We start from the raw sequence: 20,271 nt of genomic DNA on the forward strand, positions 1-20,271 counted from the left end.
AATTCAACTAAAAAGCTCACACCAACTAACATTCTATTCCATGCCCTAAATCTAACAGCCCGAAAAAACTTGCTAAATTAAGTTTTTAAATTTTGTAATAATATTTATAATATAAAATATAACCGAAAAGTAATATAAAATATAAATCGAAATAGAATCTAATGTACAATTTAAATTAAATTCAACATATTATTTAATATTAAATATTTTTAAATATTTCAGAATTAAATAGTTCATGCAAATCTTTTGAAAAGTTTGTAAAATCGTAAACAATTTTTAAATTTCATAGCATATTGTAACCTATCAAATATTAATAATAATTTCTACTTTACTATGCAATATTAATAAAATTAATTTTATTACTGTATAAAAATTAGTAATCTCAGTAATATAGCAGCTACAATTAACAAGGAATTAATGATACTTGTAAAATTATAGGGTATCGGTTTTTCGTGTGTTATACTTACAGCAGGGTTGACTACTTCCTCGAAAAAGTTCACACAAACAAACATTCTATTGCCCCAAGTCTGAGAACCGGTGTCTTAGGCCCCATTTGTTTGGCCAGGAATGATTCTGAATGTACGGTAATCCGACCGATTCTTGCTATCAGTTTGTTTGTTTCAAAAAAATTCACATTTGAACCATTCATAGGTCACTTAACTATCCATATGGAAAATTGTATCCGAATGGTTCATGTGCTCTCAATCCTGCCCTCCCTTTAATCTTTCTTTTCAATTTTTTATATTTTAGTAATGATTATTATTTTGTCATTCATTCTTATATTTTGTTGCACTAAAATTTATATATATACTCCCTTTATCCCTCCCATTTATTTACACTTTTTCGGATTTACTTTCCAATTGTTTAAATTTCAATTTTTTTAAAAAAATATTAAAGTTCTTATAATTTTTAAAATAAATACATTTACTACTTCTCTCCACTGTACCAACTTTATACATATAATATTAATCGGTCTCATTACTTTACTCGTATTTTTAACCTTCCTCCACTATTTTATCCTTTATCTTAAACTTCGTGCCCAACCCAAATGTAAACATTTGGGAAGGACGGAAGGAGTAATAAAAAATAGTTTTAATATTAATAGACAAAAATTCCATAAATTAAATTCTTTGATTTAATAAAGATTATTCACTTACTTAAAAAAAATTATATTATCAAATATCTTGATATATGTTATTCTAATATACTTATTATCCGTAACAAATTAAAATTATTTTTTAAATATTGATACGAGAAAAATTCCTACTTGGTGGAGTCTACTTAGGTGATTTATATAATGTGAGAACGTAACTAGGAGCATAAAACTCTATTGATAATTTAAAATTTTAATTACATCCCACCTTCAATGATATATAGATTCTTAAATCTTGTACTTTTTTTATACTTAATTTAATAATTAATTGCAAAATTTAATCATTCAGAAATCATAAAAGAAAATGTATACCAAATAATCTTATTCATTCAACATTCAAATTTTTGATTCATTCATATCATTCAGATATATTAATAATTCAGATATAAATGATTCAGATTTGCCAAATGACCCCTTAGTCAAAGACACATTCTTAATTACATGCCTAATTGCATAATCTGACTTATAAATAAAAACTTTTTCCATCCCAATTTATCTGTCCTGTTTGACTTTTTACGGTCAACTTGACCAAATTTTGACTGAAAATTTCATATAGTATATAATCGAAAAAACTTATAAAAATTATATTATTAGAAAGTACACGTAATCTACTTTAATACGTATTCTTCGTTTTTTCAAAATAACGAAAGATTGATGTTTAATTTATGGTTAAAGTTGAGTCAATTTGACCACAAAAAATCAAACAGGACATATAAATTGGGACGGAGGGAGTATGTACTATTTATTTTAATTTTTTTTTTGTAAATAAAAATTTAAAATGAATAATTTTATTTACAAAAAAATTGAAAAAATAATTAAAAAAATTATATGATCAATACATCTTAAATTATGTATAAAAATTAAATTTAAACAAGTAAATTGGGACGGAGTATACATTATTATTCGGTAAATAATAATTGAAAATTATAATACGAATACATGATTGAGGTTGACACTCATGTGCTAGTCGAAAAAAGATTTATTTTTATTGGAAAGACTCCGTGTGTGCATCCTCTATTCGTCTCATTCACCTGCCCCAAACAGAGAGAGTACCCATTATAATTAACCGGCCAATGGTGAATTTTTTTAATCGGAAGCTTGCAATGATCACTAATTTTTAAGAGTAACGTTAAGTAATACAAAAATGGTACCAAAGTAATTATAAAATATAAAATAATGTGACAGGGTATGTGTCGAAATTTAATATGTGAACGTATATTAGTCCTGAAAAGCTCCCTAACTTTGGTGAACAGGGCCTATTTTTTCGATGAAATCAAATAAAGTACCGATAGTGTCACAACAACGGTTTTATCACAACAACAGTTTTATCACCTAATGGATGAAGACGAATGTTTTTTCCACAACATTTGCTGTGATTTTATACTCCTTTTCATCATGTGTGAAGAAAATAGTCCCTTTGTTGGAGTCAGTCCTCGCAGTGGTCCAAATTTGCATTATCTGCTTAAACCAAACTTGAGAAGGCGAGGTTAAAGCATACGAATATCACTCTGTGCTAGAAAATCTTGAATCATATAAAAATCAGAGTGAATATCATCATAAGACAAGGGTGCTTTGAAATTATTGGCAGCAAAAGTACGGTCATGGAGAATGTATTTGGTAGAGACGGATTTTGAGATGGGATCAGCATTTTCCATTGTTAAAATTAGGGTTTCACATAGAAAATTCGAGTTTGAATGGTTTGCAGAGAGAAGGAAGAAGGTGAACAAGTTGTGTGTAATGTGTCTCTCGTGAATATGATTAGTTTGTAGAAAACTGATAGAGATATAACTACACAGTAATACAACTTACACATGGAAACAGTTAATTGGATGGGAGTTATTAGTGGACTAGATAATGTGTTAAACTAGTTAGCAGTGCATGTATTTTAAGGAATAGTTGTGTGTTACTGCACCTATAAACTAGCAAATACCTTAGCACATTATTTTGAATTATAAAAGACTCTCAATTTAAGCATAAAAATCACTCTCAAATATATTAAAGTATGAATTAAGAAAAATAATTGTACAACATCATAAAATACTTACAATCAGTATTTGAACTTATCAGGATTTGATTACCTCATCATGATTCAACTTATCAGGATTTGTCTTACCTGGTCAGGATCTGATTGTCCATGTCAGATTTGACTCACCTTGACATGATATGGTGTGTCATGATACGACCTTTCTATGTCAGGATCTGACTGGTCCAATCAGGATTTGACTGGTTACTTCTTTTCATGGTTGATCATTCCAAGTTCATATATGAGCTTGGAAAAAGTTGCTTCTAGTAATGGCTTGGTGAGGATATAGCTACTTGTGGATCAGTTGGAACAAAGTGCTGTTCAATTGTTCATTCCATGACATGTTCCATAATAAAGTGATATCTGATACTGATGTGTTTTGTGAGAGAGTGTTGAACTGGATTTCCTGTCGAGACAATGACACTTTGATTATAACAGTAAATATGAATTTTAGAATAAGACAATCCATAGTCCAACAACTGATTTCTCATCCAAAGAATCTGAGCACAACAGCTGCCTGCAGCAATATACTCAACTTCGGCTGTAGAAGTAGAGATAGATTTCTGTTTCTTGCTTTGCCATGTCACAAGTCTTCCACCTAAATACTGACATCCATCTTAGGTACTTTTTCTGTCAATTTTGGATCGTGTAAAATCAGCATCTGAAAGGCCTATCAGATTAAAATCTGATTCTCTTGTATACCACAAACCAAGTGATTGATTTCCCTTCAAGTATCACAATATTCTTTTGACAGCAACCAAATGAAGTTCTCTAGGCTTGACCTAAAATCTTGCACACAAACAGGTTGCATACATATTATCTTGTCTATTTGTAGTTAGATACAGTAATGAACCAAGCACACCTCTGTAAGTAGTGATGTAATTTCATTACCTTGATCAAGATCCAACTTTGTAGTTGTGGCCATTGAAGTTGTAGCTGTGGTACTTTCTTGCATGTTGAATCTAGTCAATAGATTCTTTGGATACTTAGACTGATTTACAAAGATACCCTCATCAGTTTGTAACTTGCAATCCCAGAAAGTAGCTCAATTCCCACATCATGCTCATTTGATACCTTGACTTCATAAGATCAGAAAATTTCTTGCACAGTTTGTTGTTAGTAGAACCAAAGATTATATCATCAATATAGATTTGCACCAAAAGCAGATCCTTACCCTTATAATGTAAAATAAGGTTTTATCAATTGTACCTCTCTTGAAACCACCAATACACCATATTTGACCTGTAGTAACACCAAAAAAAAGTGTTAAAATGACCAAAAAATGTTACCTAAAGCCAAATTATTGGTTATGTTTACACTTTTTGAAAATAAGGGGGTGTTGGATTTGAGCCTGTTACAATAGGGGTCTATGGTTACATTTTTTGAAATTTTGGTAACACCTCTCACTGTGTTACAATAGAGTACCTATAGTTATATTTTCTATTTCTATGGTTACAAGTTGAAAATGTAACCACTGTTGTGTTGCAACATACATAACCCTATAGTAACACCTAAATATGTGTTGGAATATACTTTTTTGCAACACCATATTAGCTATTGTAACACAAGATTATAAAATAGTTAAATTATTTTGGTATCATTTTTATAGCCTATTGTAACACCACCTTTTTTAAACATTCGTGTAATCTACTATTACACTCTCTCATATTTTTAATAAGAACATACCAAAATGTAATATTGGTTACACTTTCTGATTTTGAAAATGTAATAAAACCTAAATCTACTTCCAATGAAATGATACGACTTGATCAATACATACCATTAAGGATTAAATGGGTAATGACCCTTAGTATCACAATTTGGGGGAAAAAGGCTCTGAATCTCACACCCGCTGAAATATAGCCTTTTCTATCACTTGAAAACGCAATATTTTTTTTGCCTTTTCAATTCAAACAAAAAACGCATCTATTATTTGCGTTTAATAATGACAGGTGATTTTATTTCTTATGAAATAATTCAGAAAACATTGTTTAATTTTGCGTTACCGAGACATCCAACAACACGAGGGGCGTTCAAACTACCATTTGGTAGAACCAATATTTCCTCAACATAGTGGCCAAGCATAGAGCCTGGACCTTAACTAACACAATCGATTTAAAGAACCAAGCGGCCCTCTTTTTCTCTATCTATGTTAAATGTCAGAAGCTTGACTCATCTCAGCAAGTTTCTTTATACATTTGATAGGAGGATTTGAACCTTGGTCAGCAAGTACACAGAGCTTTTACACGGACCGCACATCCACTACACTAGCATTGACATATGTAAACGAATATAAACACAATATTTAATAACATTTTTGAGTGATAAAAAGACCATTTAATCCAACCTGTGAGATTTTGGGTCTTCTCTCCCCAAATTGTGAGAATAAGGGCCATAATTCGGATTAAATACAATCAACTTCAGAATTTAACCAAGGTACAAATTCATTCTAATATTACAAAGTTCCAAAAGCAACCCAAAATAAAAGTTCCAAATTACGTCTTAAGTTCCCATTAACTACTTAATACCATATCAAGTTCACAAAAGTACTTAAATAAGTAGGTATAGTAGCTGCTTAAACATCAATATCATTATCGGCACTGGAGTTGGAGTTTCCATCTGCACTAGAGTTGCCTTCTGCAATAGAGTTGCCTTCTGCACTGGAGTTGCCATCACTGGAGTTATTGTCATCTGGCAAGTTAATTTTCAGTTCAGGATTTTTCTTGGCCAACTTTCTCAGCGTCTCCTGAATTTTCCTGTCTAATTTCTCGTCCATCTCTTTTTCAAGCTGAGCACGAATCTTTGCTGTAAGTTCTGCCACATACTGATCATCCTGAACTGTGGTTGAAGTTGCAGCCTTTTCCTTAACTTCTTTTTTCAAAGAAACCCTCCCAACAAGAAAAGACGGGTCGTGTTCCTTGCTACCATAAACCAATTTATTTGCAGCTGTAAGGAATATATGTACATTAGTTTGATGATATGTTTAACAAAACACTTAAGTAGAAGTTTAGTGTTTGTAGCCTCAACGGATAAGACCACTTTGGCTATCCGTTGATGGTGCAGCTTTACTTAGAAATAAGTCTAGTGTTGTAGCACATTTCAGTCTCTGTATTTAAGATATAATTCTTAGAAGTTGAGAGAAAATATAAGTCATGTTGACTACTAGAAGATATGCTAATAGGAAGGCCAATTGTAAATATTTCATGCCTTGTAATTTTGTATAAATGAAGTGGTATCAACGGATATCTTAAAGACCTTCAACGGATGAGAAACAAAGCTTCAACGGATGTCTCTAAAGCTTCAATGGATAGAGCTTCAACTGCTAACATATCAACGGATAAAGCCATCAACGGATGAAGGCTTCAACGGATGTTCTGTTAAATAGCAGTTGATAAGTGGTAGTTGTAACAGCAGACAGAGGCACGTGGGTTGACAGAGATAACTGAAATGTGGAAGCCTAATTTCAGGAACATCAGAAAAAGCAGCCGTTCTACTCTAGTACAAAGAGGCAATAGTCAACAAAGTACTTGAGTGATATGGAGAAGAAACAAGTGGAGAACTTATTTTACTATTGTATTTTTATCTTTGTCTTCACTTGTACACTTGGTGATATATAAACCAAGTAGCAGCTAGTAATTAGAAGAGAATTTTTCCAGTGCTTTTTAGAAAAATCTTGAGAGAAAAATTATCTAGTTTGTACTAGGATGCAGCTGTGATCAACATCTTGAATCACAGATTTTCTGAAATACCATCTCTGGTGGAACAACAATCCACCAGAAAAGTTTTTAAGGTCTGTTGTGTTCTTTACATTAGTGCTTGAATATATATCTATCTGTATTAGCTTAAAGCAATTCACTCACTTGTTTATCTTGAACACAAAGCCTTCAAAACTGCTCAAAACTTGAAAAAGTTTTGAGATTTACATTCAACCCCCCTTCTGTAAATCTCATTGTTAGTCCACTAGGAATAACAATTGGTATCAGAGCAAGCTCTTGACAAACAAAGAGTTTAAAGATCTTGGTAACTAACAAAGATGAGTAAGAAGGATATTGGAGTAAAAATCCCAGTTCTTGACAAAGACAGTTATCACCATTGGAAGGTGAAAATGCACCTTCATCTACTCTCCCAAGATGAAGGTTATGTAAACTGCATTGAGAATGGTCCTCACATTCCCCACAAAGTAGCCACAGTTGCTACGGCCACAATTGCTGTTGGTCAATCCATTCCAAAACCTAGAGCAGAATGGACAATGGAAGACACAGAAGAAGTCCACAAGGATAAGAAGGCTATGAACATTTTGTTTAATGGTCTTGACAAGGATATGTTTGATAATGTGATAAATTGCACAACTGCCAAAGAGGTTTGGGACACAGTTCATCTACTGTGTGAAGGTACAGAACAAGTAAAAGAAAACAAAATGCAGCTTCTCATTCAACAGTATGAGTATTTTCATTTTGAAGAAAATGAATCTTTAAATGACACATTCAATAGATTCCAAAAGCTGTTGAATGGACTGAAGCTGTATGGTAGAGTGTACCAGGTGAAGGATTCAAATCTTAAATTTTTAAGATCCTTGCCAAAGGAATAGAAACCCATGACTGTCTTCTTGAGAAACTCTCAAGATTATAAGGACTTCACTCTTGAAAGATTATATGGAATCTTGAAGACTTATGAACTAGAGCTGGAACAGGATGAGGTATTGGAGAAGGGAAGAAAGAAAGGAGGTTCAGTTGCCTTGGTAGCTGAAAATGAGAAAGAATGCAGACAAGAAACTGTGAGATCTACATCAAACTCCAACATACAGCTGTATGTATTTGTTTTAAAGGTAGTTTTTAGAATACTTACAGTTTATTCTTAAACGGCTGAAACTCACTTACATATATTTATTGTTTAATCTTTTATTTATGCTTTTTAATTTGAGAAAGTATAAAAGCCCTTCTGATTTTTCATTTTTACTTTACACTTTCTTGAAATTTTAAAGCTTTTAACATTTTCTCTCTGCAACCTTCAAGTTATTCTCTGCAATTTCTACTTACAACAATGGCACCAGTAGTAAAAATTATGTCTCAATCTGGGTTCATCTATGAGAAGAACAATTTCATAGCTTTGGTAGCAAAGAATGAAGCCCACTCAGATTATCACAAAATGATGGACTTCATCAAAAACTGTAAACTTAGCTATGCAATGCTGGAAGCCCCAATGATTTACTGTGAAGTAGTTGAGGAGATTTGGACAACTGCTGAGTTCAACTCCATAGATATGACCATCTCTTTCACTCTCAAAGGTAAAAATCACTGTGTTAACTGTGATGATTTACTAGCATGTTTTAAATTTCCTGAGAACAATGCCATGACACCACACACTGATAATGATGTATCCAGCATGTTAGATTCCATAGGTTATTCTCTTAACTCTGCTAGTTTAGGGAGTATTAAAAGAAAAGGCCTTAGGAAAGAATGGAGTTTTCTTGGGGATGCCTTTATCAAGGTTTTCTCTGGGAAAATTAGTAATTTTGATGCCATAACTTCATCTCTTGTTAATATGCTCTATATGCTTGTTTCCGATAGGTATTTAAACTTTAGCAATTATGTTATGCTAGAATTGGGTACTAGATTAGGTAACAAAGCTAATAGACCTAATAACATCTATTATGCTAGATTCTTTATGTTATTGGCTAACCATGTTGCTGAAGGTTTGGTCATAACCAATGAGAATAACAAACTCAAGTGCTGGGCACAAGAGAAAAGAGTTCTTGCAGATTTATTGAGAATGGATCTCAACAGCAGTGTACCATTGGTATATTTACCAATCATGGATGCACCTCAGGTAAGTGAGGTAATTGTTTCTACAACTCCTACTTCTTCCAACCCCTCTATTTCTTTATCTTCTAGTGTGCCCATGGAATCTGTGACAATGCCCCAACAGATTCCTACCAAGGTCACCAAAACTAAAATTTCAAAATCAAAGACAAAGAAAACCACCTCTGTTGTTTCTCAAAAGACAACAGTTGTAACACCTACCCTTAACCCTGAGGGGAGTGAACAGGGTGTGAGTGGTGAGGGGAGGGGTGAACATCAAAGAAACCCCCAGGATAAGGAAGGATAGATAAGTGTTTCCCAAGCTAGCCAAGCCACAGTTTCTCAAAAAGCCGTGGTGGTTGAAAAGGTTACTAGCACATCCCTAGCTGCATTCTCCCAAAAGGATGCAACTATTGAAAATAGTTCCCAACCAGGAACACAGAACAAACGAGGGAGGGACACAGAAGCCAAACACTCACCAACAAAAGCTTTTATTAGAAGAAAGAGGGCTAGAACCCAATCTTCTACACAGGGTGCACACACTGCACAGATACATCCATCTGTATCTATGCCTTCTCAAACTCAGTTTGATGTGGCTCCAATAAATGTGGAGTCACAGCCCCATTCTCTCACAATTAACACACATCAATCAACACACACTTCATCACCATCTCTGGATGTGGATATGTTATTTCCATCAATTCCTGATTCTCCCTCTTTACAACTCAGGGAGGAGCCCCACTCAAATACAGGTGATCATCATCTTTTAGATGATTTGTTGGATCACCCGCAAATTCTTTCAGATGTAATTGAAGGATCTGTGTCACCAAAACTCAAATCAATCCACACAGATTCAACAGTTATATCACTTTCAATTTCTACTTCTTTTCCTTCTTCAACGGATATCACTCATCCGTTGACAAGTGGTTGTTCTTCAACGGATAAGCTTAACAGCAGTTATCCGTTGATACCATCAATGTCACCTTCAACGGCTATTTCATATCCGTTGATAGTCTCTACACACACAACTGAAACAATTCCAAGTGTAGAAGACATGATTACTGTACAATCACTTTTAGGACTGAGGGAAGGGAGTGACAATTTGAGTGAGAGGCTGGGTTGCTCCCAGACAAAAGGAGAGATTGAGAGTTCAAATAAGCATGCTATTTCTTCCAGCATGGTAAAAGTAAGTGAGAGGAGTACCACCTTAGTAGGTGAAGGTGAGGGTGTGAGGAGTGTGAGCCAGGGGGAGCCCCTGATGCAAGAATATAGAGAAAAAGAGAGAAAGGCAGGTACAACAGATATAAGGGTGGATCCAGCCATTGCTAGTGAGTCAATGATTGTGGATGATGCTGAAAAGGAAAGACAATTTCAGCAACATTACAAAGCTGTAATTGATAACATTTCCTTGGATGCTGACACTTTTACTCATCCTGTGTCAGCCTATCAGTTGTTGGCTGCTCAGGGCAATGAGGAGGCAGAAAAGACACTACATCTAGTACATACAACAGAATCTCTTTAAAGGGATAAAGCTGCTATTAACAAGATGCCTTCTATAGCTGGTGAGTCATCTGAGGAATTTGGAGTAAATTCTGATGATGATGACTCTATTTCTTTTGATGGAAGCATGAACTTAGGGGGAGATGAAAGCCCTAGTTCTATTCCAAATTTACCTGAATGGGCCTTGACAAAGGAGTCTACACTAGGGCAATTCAATGTCTCCTTAGTCAAACAAATCAGTACTATCCAACAGGCCATTCAGAAAACTTCACATGCTGGTACCAAGGCAATCCTTACAGCTCACCTGGACTCACTGCATCTCATAAAGTTGCAGCAAGTAAGCCAGAATCAGAGTGTGGATGAACTCAAGAAGGATATTGCTGACTTGAAATCCTACAATTCTGAAAAATTGGATTCAGTCATGCCCTATGGTACAATGAAGGACTTATTGTTGAGATTGAAAAAGGATTCAAATACTGAAAAGAGGCTGGCTAAGTTAGAAGACAGAGTCCAAGTTATTAAAAATTCTGTGGCCAGCATTCTTCACAACCAACAATCTCAAACAAATCTACTTATGCAGCTGGCAAAGGCACAAGGCTTGACCCCTCTCCTTGATGATAACAAAAAGGGGGAGAGAAAAAGGGAAGGGGAAGGAGAGCCATCTACAAAAATCCAGATATCTAAAGTGCTAGTTCCTGCCATCACTACTTCTCCAATTATGCAAATCAAAGGAAAGCCTGATGGAATTGACCTAATCCAGCTAGCAGCAGCTGAAATTCAAGTAAAAGAGCAAATGAGGAGAATTGATGAAAGGGTGCAACAAATGTTTGGCTCAACACAAGATAAATCAATATCTGTGAAACATAGCACAAAGGTTGAACCAATCATTATGGAGCACAAGCCAGAAAGGAGGAATAAGGTTGGAGAGACTTCTTTCAAGAATTTAAAACCTATAGTTCTCAAGCCCAACGCTAGATCCAGCAAGGACTCCACAAAGAATCCCCTAGACTTTGCTCAGATGAAAGAAGTGGACTTTCCTCTTCCAAAGCCTGATGAAGACAAAGTTTTGGGTGCTAACATCAAAAAGCTTAAGGAGACCAAGGACATAGTTGAAAGAATGAAAATGGCCATTATCTTTAGAGAGGGAAAGAGTATCTGTGGGATGCAAGGACATCCCAAATTTCTAAAGGCCAAGAGGGAAGAAACCAAAAGGTTGAAGAAAGAAGCTGAAAAACTCAAGGCTGACAAAAGAGCACAAGCAAAGCTTGAACAACAGCTAAAGTCAAGTCAAGTTGAAGGAGAGAAAGGAATTGAAGTCAGGGGTGAAGACAAGATTGCAAACCTAGATGAGGTTTTTGGGAGTATATTTGGTGAGAGTATGGAGGAAAGAGAGGAATGGCAGAAGGGAAACAGAAGAAAGGCCAAGGCACATAGAAGGAGTGAAGATAACACTGAAGAAACTAAATCAATATCTAAACCACTACCTTCCATACCTGAACCTTGTGTTGCTGATCCCACAATAAACATCCATGGTGAACTAATCACCCCAAAAGAGGAACCTATTGATTGGGACACCATCAAATTGCCTACCTTTTTAACCACTCTTCCACTACCAAAGAAACAGAAAAGAAAATCCAAATCTACACCTCCCCTAACCTCTAAGAAATTCACTCAAAAACAAAAACCTAAGCCTATGCCACCCATTTCTAAAGATGATTATGTTCACATCTGTGACATAAAAGAAATTTCAGACATTGAACTCTATCTGGATGAGCTGGAGGATGTAAGGGGAATAGCTGCCTACAGACAGCTACCAGAGAGATTGGTGTTCAGATACAAAGGAGCTGGGGAAAGAACATGGCCTCTCTACAGGATTCTGAATGAAGGCTACTCTACCTTGATCAGAGTCTTTTCAGCCATACAAAAGGATTCTGGCTTTACCAGGACTGCCAAGACTGAAATTCTCAACAAGATTGCCAACATAAGGAAAACTTGGAGGGAGCCCAATGCTTTGCCCAGAACTTTACTCATTCAAGAAAGGGGAATTACAATCCACAAATCACCTCATTGGTTGATGGAATTTAGAGATAATAAAGGAGTCAGAAGATTTTTCAGACTTGAAGACCAACTCAAGATTGCCAGCAATGAAACTCTCAAGGAAATGCAATCTAAGTTGGATATCAGTGATGAGGATGAAGCTGAATTCTACAGACAACTCCAACTCCAAATTGAGGAAAATGACAAAGGGCTAGGAAAGAAAACAAGGGAACAAAGAAGAAAAAGATGATTTGCTCAGACTAGAGGAGCACCCTTGGAAATTCTGTAAATCTTCAATTACCTCCTAGTACATACACTTTTGCAGCACTTTTAAATTTGTACTTAGTTTCAATTTATATATTTGTTAAGTGTTTTGTTATCATCAAGTTAACCCTGAATTTATGTCTACAATTCTTATAGACATAAATAGGGGGAGATTGTAAGGAATATATGTGCATTAGTTTGATGATATGTTTAACAAAACACTTAAGTAGAAGTTTAGTGTTTGTAGCCTCAACGGATAAGACCACTTTGGCTATCCGTTGATGGTGCAGCTTTACTTAGAAATAAGTCTAGTGTTGTAGCACATTTCAGTCTCTGTATTTAAGATATAATTCTTAGAAGTTGAGAGAAAATATAAGTCATGTTGACTACTAGAAGATATGCAAATAGGAAGGCCAATTGTAAATATTTCATGCCTTGTAATTTTGTATAAATGAAGTGGTATCAACGGATATCTTAAAGACCTTCAACGGATGAGAAACAAAGCTTCAACGGATGTCTCTAAAGCTTCAACGGATAGAGCTTCAACTGCTAACACATCAACGGATAAAGCCATCAACGGATGAAGGCTTCAACGGATGTTCTGTTAAATAGCAGTTGATAAGTGGTAGTTGTAACAGCAGACAGAGGCACGTGGGTTGACAGAGATAACTGAAATGTGGAAGCCTAATTTCAGGAACATCAGAAAAAGCAGCCGTTCTACTCTAGTACAAAGAGGCAATAGTCAACAAAGTACTTGAGTGATATGGAGAAGAAATAAGTGAAGAACTTATTTTATTATTGTATTTTTATCTTTGTCTTCACTTGTACACTTGGTGATATATAAACCAAGTAGCAGCTAGTAATTAGAAGAGAATTTTTCCAGTGCTGTTTAGAAAAATCTTGAGAGAAAAATTATCTAGTTTGTACTAGGATGCAGCTGTGATCAACATCTTGAATCACAGATTTTCTGAAATACCATCTCTGGTGGAATAACAATCCACCAGAAAAGTTTTTAAGGTCTGTTGTGTTCTTTACATTAGTGCTTGAATATATATCTGTCTGTATTAGCTTAAAGCAATTCACTCACTTGTTTATCTTGAACACAAAGCCTTCAAAACTGCTCAAAACATGAAAAAGTTTTGAGATTTACATTCAACCCCCTTCTGTAAATCTCATTGTTAGTCCACTAGGAATAACAGCAGCTTCAACATTTCCTCCAGTTTTGAGAATCTTGCCAATGTCATCCTGTAGACCAATATATTACGACCAGTCTCAACACTCTCAAAGTGAAGAAATGTAAATCTAATAACATTACGACTAGTCACATACATTTATACAAAATATTATGACCAAGAAAATTTCATATATCCCAATCTCACATGTCATCCAGATTTCAAAGGGAAAATCAGAGTTTAAATTTTAACATACAATTTTTTTCATAACCGCCTCAGTGGGGACCTTGTACTCACGCTTGGGGTTTTGTTTGCGGGTTTCTACAAAAATATGGGCATCTGATATCGGTGTCGGAGGTTCCTTATCAGGGTCCTCAGGATCAACTTCCAGTTCCTCATCAAGATTCTCAGGATCCACCTCCCTTTCAAGTTCCTTCCATAAAAAACAGGGTATTTTATAAATATGTCCTACTTTCTAAATCGCAATTATGAATATGTCCTACTTCATAAATCCATTTATAAACATATCCTATTTATAAATATGTCCTATTTACAAATATATCCTATTTAAAATTCATCAAATTTTATTTAATAAAAGCCTACGATACAGGTTCTGATAAACTGAAGCTGAGGAATTCTTAATACTCAAGGGAAGCTTTTAAATTATATCTTTGATTAAATTAATTTCAAAACCAATTTCATAAATTTAGCGTCTTCAGTTTTAACCAAATTTGGACATCAAATTTTTCACAAATTCTTTCACTTCATTCCTATATAATTCACTATACTTAGGTTGATTTAACCAAGTACTATCCTGATCAGTCATATCTACATAAAAAGAAAAAGATCATTAAATTTTCCTTTACCATTAAAATTATACAATATTAGCACCACCTTAATTATTTATGTTTTATCATTTTATTATCTGCTTATATGATTAAAGGACATAAATACATCTTGATTACACTACTTAATTTACATAACCAGTCCTTATAAGCTAATTTATCACATTAATTAAGTTCTAATTTTTTAAAGGATGATTATCACTTTAATTAAGTTTTAAATGTTGATTTAAAGGACGATTTCAAGGTACTCAGGCGCCGAGGCTCGTCTTCGCGACTTAATAATACGCTTCTACTTCTAATACTACAGAGGTGAGAGGACAACAGTACTGTTCTACTTCTAACACTACATCCTTAACCATTTAATATTGTTCAGTAACCATCACAACATAAAACCAGAACTAAAAAACATAACATAGTGTTAGGTCACACACACTGTAGAAGGGGGTTGAATACAGTGTTTACTACAATCAAATCGAATTAAAGAACACAAGTAACAGAACACATATTTTATTCAACACAATAAACTCTGTTACAATATGGAACTGTCCTCTCTCAATAATGAACAAATAATCACGAGAGCTGTTAGGGTTACAAAGAATAATGACTTCGATTAAGATAACACCTATAGTGTAAACCCTATGTCTGTGTTTATATACTACACAGTTATAAGATAATGTTCTAATTGATATAGAATATAATTCTGCTTCCTAAAATATATCAACTAGTTATCTTTTCTTCCAAGTATTTTATTCTTCATAGAATTCCTTCTTCATGCATATTTCTTTCTGTCTTAGTCTCGATCTTCTTTCCTTTCAATCAGCCGTCTGCCTTATCTGAAAGTCATCTTAAGTCCTGATATTATCTCCTGATAAATATCTTCTGATAACTTAAGTTCTGATAACTTAAGTTCTGATATCTTAAGTCCTGTCTTCAGTATAAGTACTGATTTCAAGTTAAGTACTGATTTATCCTGTTAAGTAAGATCTGAAAACTTAAACACAAATCATATTAGCCATGACATCACAAATATATCTAACAATCTCCCCCAACTTGTAAATTAGCATAATATACAAGTTCAACAGATATTTGATGATGTCAAAAATATTAAGTACAAATGCATGAGAATTTGACTAGATAACTACAACTTACAGTCCTTTCAGCTTTACCATCCTTAAGATCTGATAACAGCTTCAGTCTATATACACTTCAGAATTTAAGTAGTTGTAGATCTTTGACTTGGCTTCAATTTCTGATCTCTTTGATATCAGGAGTTATTCTGAGATAATTCCTTAAAAGACTTCTCTAAGCATATTCAAGTTCATTAACCATCCTCCTTTTAGCATTTATCAATTCAGCTGTATCTTCACCAATTTGAAAAATAGCTGCCTTGAGATCATTTATCTTAGCTTTTCTTATCGCCTGATCTAGTCTAATCAGATATGCCTTGTCAGACTCTAGATTGAATTCCACAGCCTTATAACCTAGAAAAGTAGTTATAATCTTAGCAGTGTTAGGCTTCATTTTAACAATATTACCTTTGTGATCTCTGTACTTGGGACAGTATGTGCTGTCAGTCTTTACAGAATAAAGCTTCTTCTGTCTTTGAATTTATGACTTTAAATAACCTGCAGCACTATCTGTTAATTTGTCTTTCACTTGAAGTAGGAATAGAACATGTTCCAGTTCCTCAAAATATTTCAGTGGTATAGCATTCTGCCTGATATGGTATACCCTTCCTTCTGTCATAAAATATAACAAGATATGTTCTTTCAAAAAGGTATGGTAAACCATTTTTACAGATTCAAGTTGATTCAATCTTTCAGGAGTTGCTCCAACACCTGGTTCACTTAAGGAAGTTGGATCGTTGGTAGTATTGTATACTCTTCTTTCATCAGAACTACCCAATCCAGATTTATCTCTTACTTCCTTTCCTGTAACAACTCTTGCTTCAAAACCACTTGTTGCAGTCTTCAAAGATTGAGTATGTTTAGCTTTGGTGAATCCTGGTAGGAGTATCTTTGAATGTGTAACATGAGCAATGTCAGAGGTTTCCTTATCCTTATCTTCTGATATCAAGCCAACTTGAGCTATGTCAGAAGTTGCTTGCTTCACTATCATATCAGAACTTGATACATCTTGACTCTGAACAACATGAGCCATGTCAGAGGTTGTTTGAGAATTCTTCTTTGTCATCAGAGTAAGACTAACATCTTCTTCATCATCAGTTATTTCTTCATCCATGGCTGGCATATAAACCTTTACAGGTTCATCAACTTTTTCTTTGCCCTTGGACCTTGGATCAATTTCCACTTGTGATTGTCTTATACAATTGGAGATTGTAAAAAAAACCAAGTGGATATTAATTTTAATTGAAATTGAGTGTGTTGAAAATAAAATATACATGATCAAGTCGAGAAAGTTAAAAAAGTTAAGGATAATATTGGTCGTAATCGAAGAATGGGAGTATCAACAAACCATCAACAAACCACATAGCAACCTCATTACTTTGGGGTTATTGAAAAATGTAAAATAGTACATGTTGAGGATGATTATATCAAGTCTATCATTTGTTGCAACTTTGCATGAATTACTCAATTTTTAAAGTTCTTTGCATCTAGTGCAAGAGTTTTTAGTGTTCTAATTAATTTGACATGCATAGTTCTTCCATTCTACAATATTTTTGGACTAGTATATTATATATCTAATACGACAACTTGCACTTCAATGAAATATTTTATTCCATCTAGACGCCATGTCACATCTGTTAAGCCTCTGTTAGTTCTCTGTTATCTCATGCTTCATATACTTGTACAACCCTTCAAATACTTCCACTCATCTTGTGCTCCCATTTTCAAAGCCCGAATGCCCTAAATTTCTGCAGACTGAGGAATCACAGAGGTGGGAATGTGTCAAATTCAATGGATGTATATTAATTGTTACTTTTCCTTCTTCGGTCATCGTAGCTTTCTTCGCAGGGTAGCCGGTCCAAGTTAATTTCTTTAAATACAATTACCTTATATTTTTTTAAACTTTGTTTTGAAACTTTTGTTCTGTAGGTTAATAAAGCATCGTAATGACTAAAATATGGCAATTTCTTTGAAGAATTGTGGGTTCCATAATCGAGTTTTTATGTAAGTTGTTCGATGTAATGATTCATCACATTAATGCTAGCATTCTTCATTCTACGTGCATTTCTCAAGGTCAGGTTTCTTTCTTAAATATATGTCATGTCTGGAAGAAATGACTCTCATGTAAGTTAGATTTATGTCCATCTTAGACAAAAACTGTTACCTCTTTGGATGCCTGCTTCAAACTGATTTTTTTAAATGTTTTATTTAGAGTTGCAAAGGTTATGTTCTCTAACCTCTATATAAAATTCCACTTAATTTGAGCTCCTGCATCGTATAATTTCTGGTGATAAGATCAGTTGAAAATCTAAAGAATACTTAAGTATCTTATAATCTACTATCTTTATTGGTCATAGTATTTTTCAGACAATAGTAAGTGAAAAGCTACACAGTTTATATACTTGACATTAATAACACAAGAAATAAGGATATTTCGGTACTACACATGTGTCTAAAAGGAGAAGAATGGTTAGAAGGGGAAGAGATGAGCAGATGAATTCAAATAGACTTAAAAGGTAGTAGAGCGTACGTGAGAATTGGAGAAGTCTATAGAGTGTAGACCGCAGATGTGGATGTTAATTGTAAGAGCCATGTGTTCAGTTCTTGAATCAAAGACTTAACAAAAATAAATGCTATTGCCACATGAACTTTCATAAATAACAACATAGTCCCTTAAGTTTATAAATATTACTAAATAATAACTGGGAATTTGTTTGACATCAATCCAGAAAATATGAATAATCTTTCTTGTTCAACATCTATAGCTTTCGATCTATTTCATACATTAAAACATGTTTGAACACATAAAAGATAGTAGAGCGTACTTGAGAATTGGAGACAACTAATGTTAAAATATGATCACGACCTTAAAGCAGTGAAATAGAGGCCAAATAGACTAATGAAAAATACATAGCATTATTGTTTGCTTTTTTCAGTTGTGTTCCGGGGCCCACATTTAGAAGTATGAATTTAGGTGAAATCACATAATTACTTTCCTATAATTATGATGAGGAACTTTTTATGCAAAAGTAAAATTTAAAGCAGAGAGGCGGGTGTGTCAAACAAAATTAATTTCATGCTTACATGGCTTAGGAAAAAAATAATATACAATTCAAGGTTTATTTTTAATATCTTATCATAACCTCATCGTTTTTTTAATAAAAAAATCTTCGTGATGGTGCACACTAGATTTTAACACTCTAGAGTTTCTTACAAAGAAGCTTATATGTGAGCAGACAAATGATGGATAAGGTACCTTCCCGTTGGATCAGGATGGCCTCTAAAAGTAACTAAATGTTTGGCGCGATATTAATGGCAGACATCATGGCCCTGTAAAAAAATTAAATAAATTATCAATCGACTTACAAAAAATTGAAGACTTAGATTTTTAAATCATAGGAGCAATAAAGATCTTGGTTATATTGAGTATTACCGATAACTGGAGGTGGTGCTCTGTGAAGATGTGAAGAATATCAAACAGGATCCTCAAAAGGAAAAGGTGGTAATGCGGGGGGCATGACCGAGGATTAGGTGGAAGTGGGAAAAAAGAATCTGAGGAAGATTTCTGAAAAACATGGTGAACTGAATCCTGTTATGAATATCGATGTTGAAGAACTATGTGCTCCAAGTTCAGCTGAGGTTGATGCAAAGGAAGATGATTCGGAGAATAGAGAAGAAGTGAACGACGATGCAAGCGATGCACATGGAAATGAAGTTGTAGGGGCCAACTGATATTTTATGTTTAAGTCATCCGCAGTTTGCTAGCTAGCTAGATTACTTTTGTTTAAATTCGAAAGCGAATTTTGTTTAGTTCTTCATGTATGCGACTAAATTCACTAACGAATTTGGATTAGCTAGCTATTGTCATTTTCTATTAGACTTAAACTATGATGCTTGTTCGATGATGTTACCATAGCCTAGGAGCTGCTTTTGAATTGGTCATGTTACCTTTGAATAATATTGCTTGTTTTGTGACATAAAAAAATGTACGGCTTCCTTTATTTACAATAAGATTCTACTATTTTTTTTAAAAATACTATTGCAATTGTATCCAAATATATTGCCATTAACAACTACATCAACTATAAAATATTGTAAATATTTCAAAAATTTTGCAATATTTGTCAAATTTTATCTTAAACTTCATTGCAATTGGATCAAATAATGTTCCCTTAAGGTGGTTATTTTTCCGAGCAAAAATAGATGTTTTAAGAATTTAACTGCGTTGCTGTAAAATACACTTCATTGCTAAATATTGTTTATTACTCCCTCAATCCCTTCCAATTATTTACATTTTTGAGGAAGTGTCCGACACGCATTTTAAGGTGCATAAAAAGTATAGTTATGTAACT

This window comes from Apium graveolens, chromosome 1 (assembly GCF_009905375.1).
Source record: "Apium graveolens cultivar Ventura chromosome 1, ASM990537v1, whole genome shotgun sequence".
NCBI lineage: Eukaryota > Viridiplantae > Streptophyta > Magnoliopsida > Apiales > Apiaceae > Apium > Apium graveolens.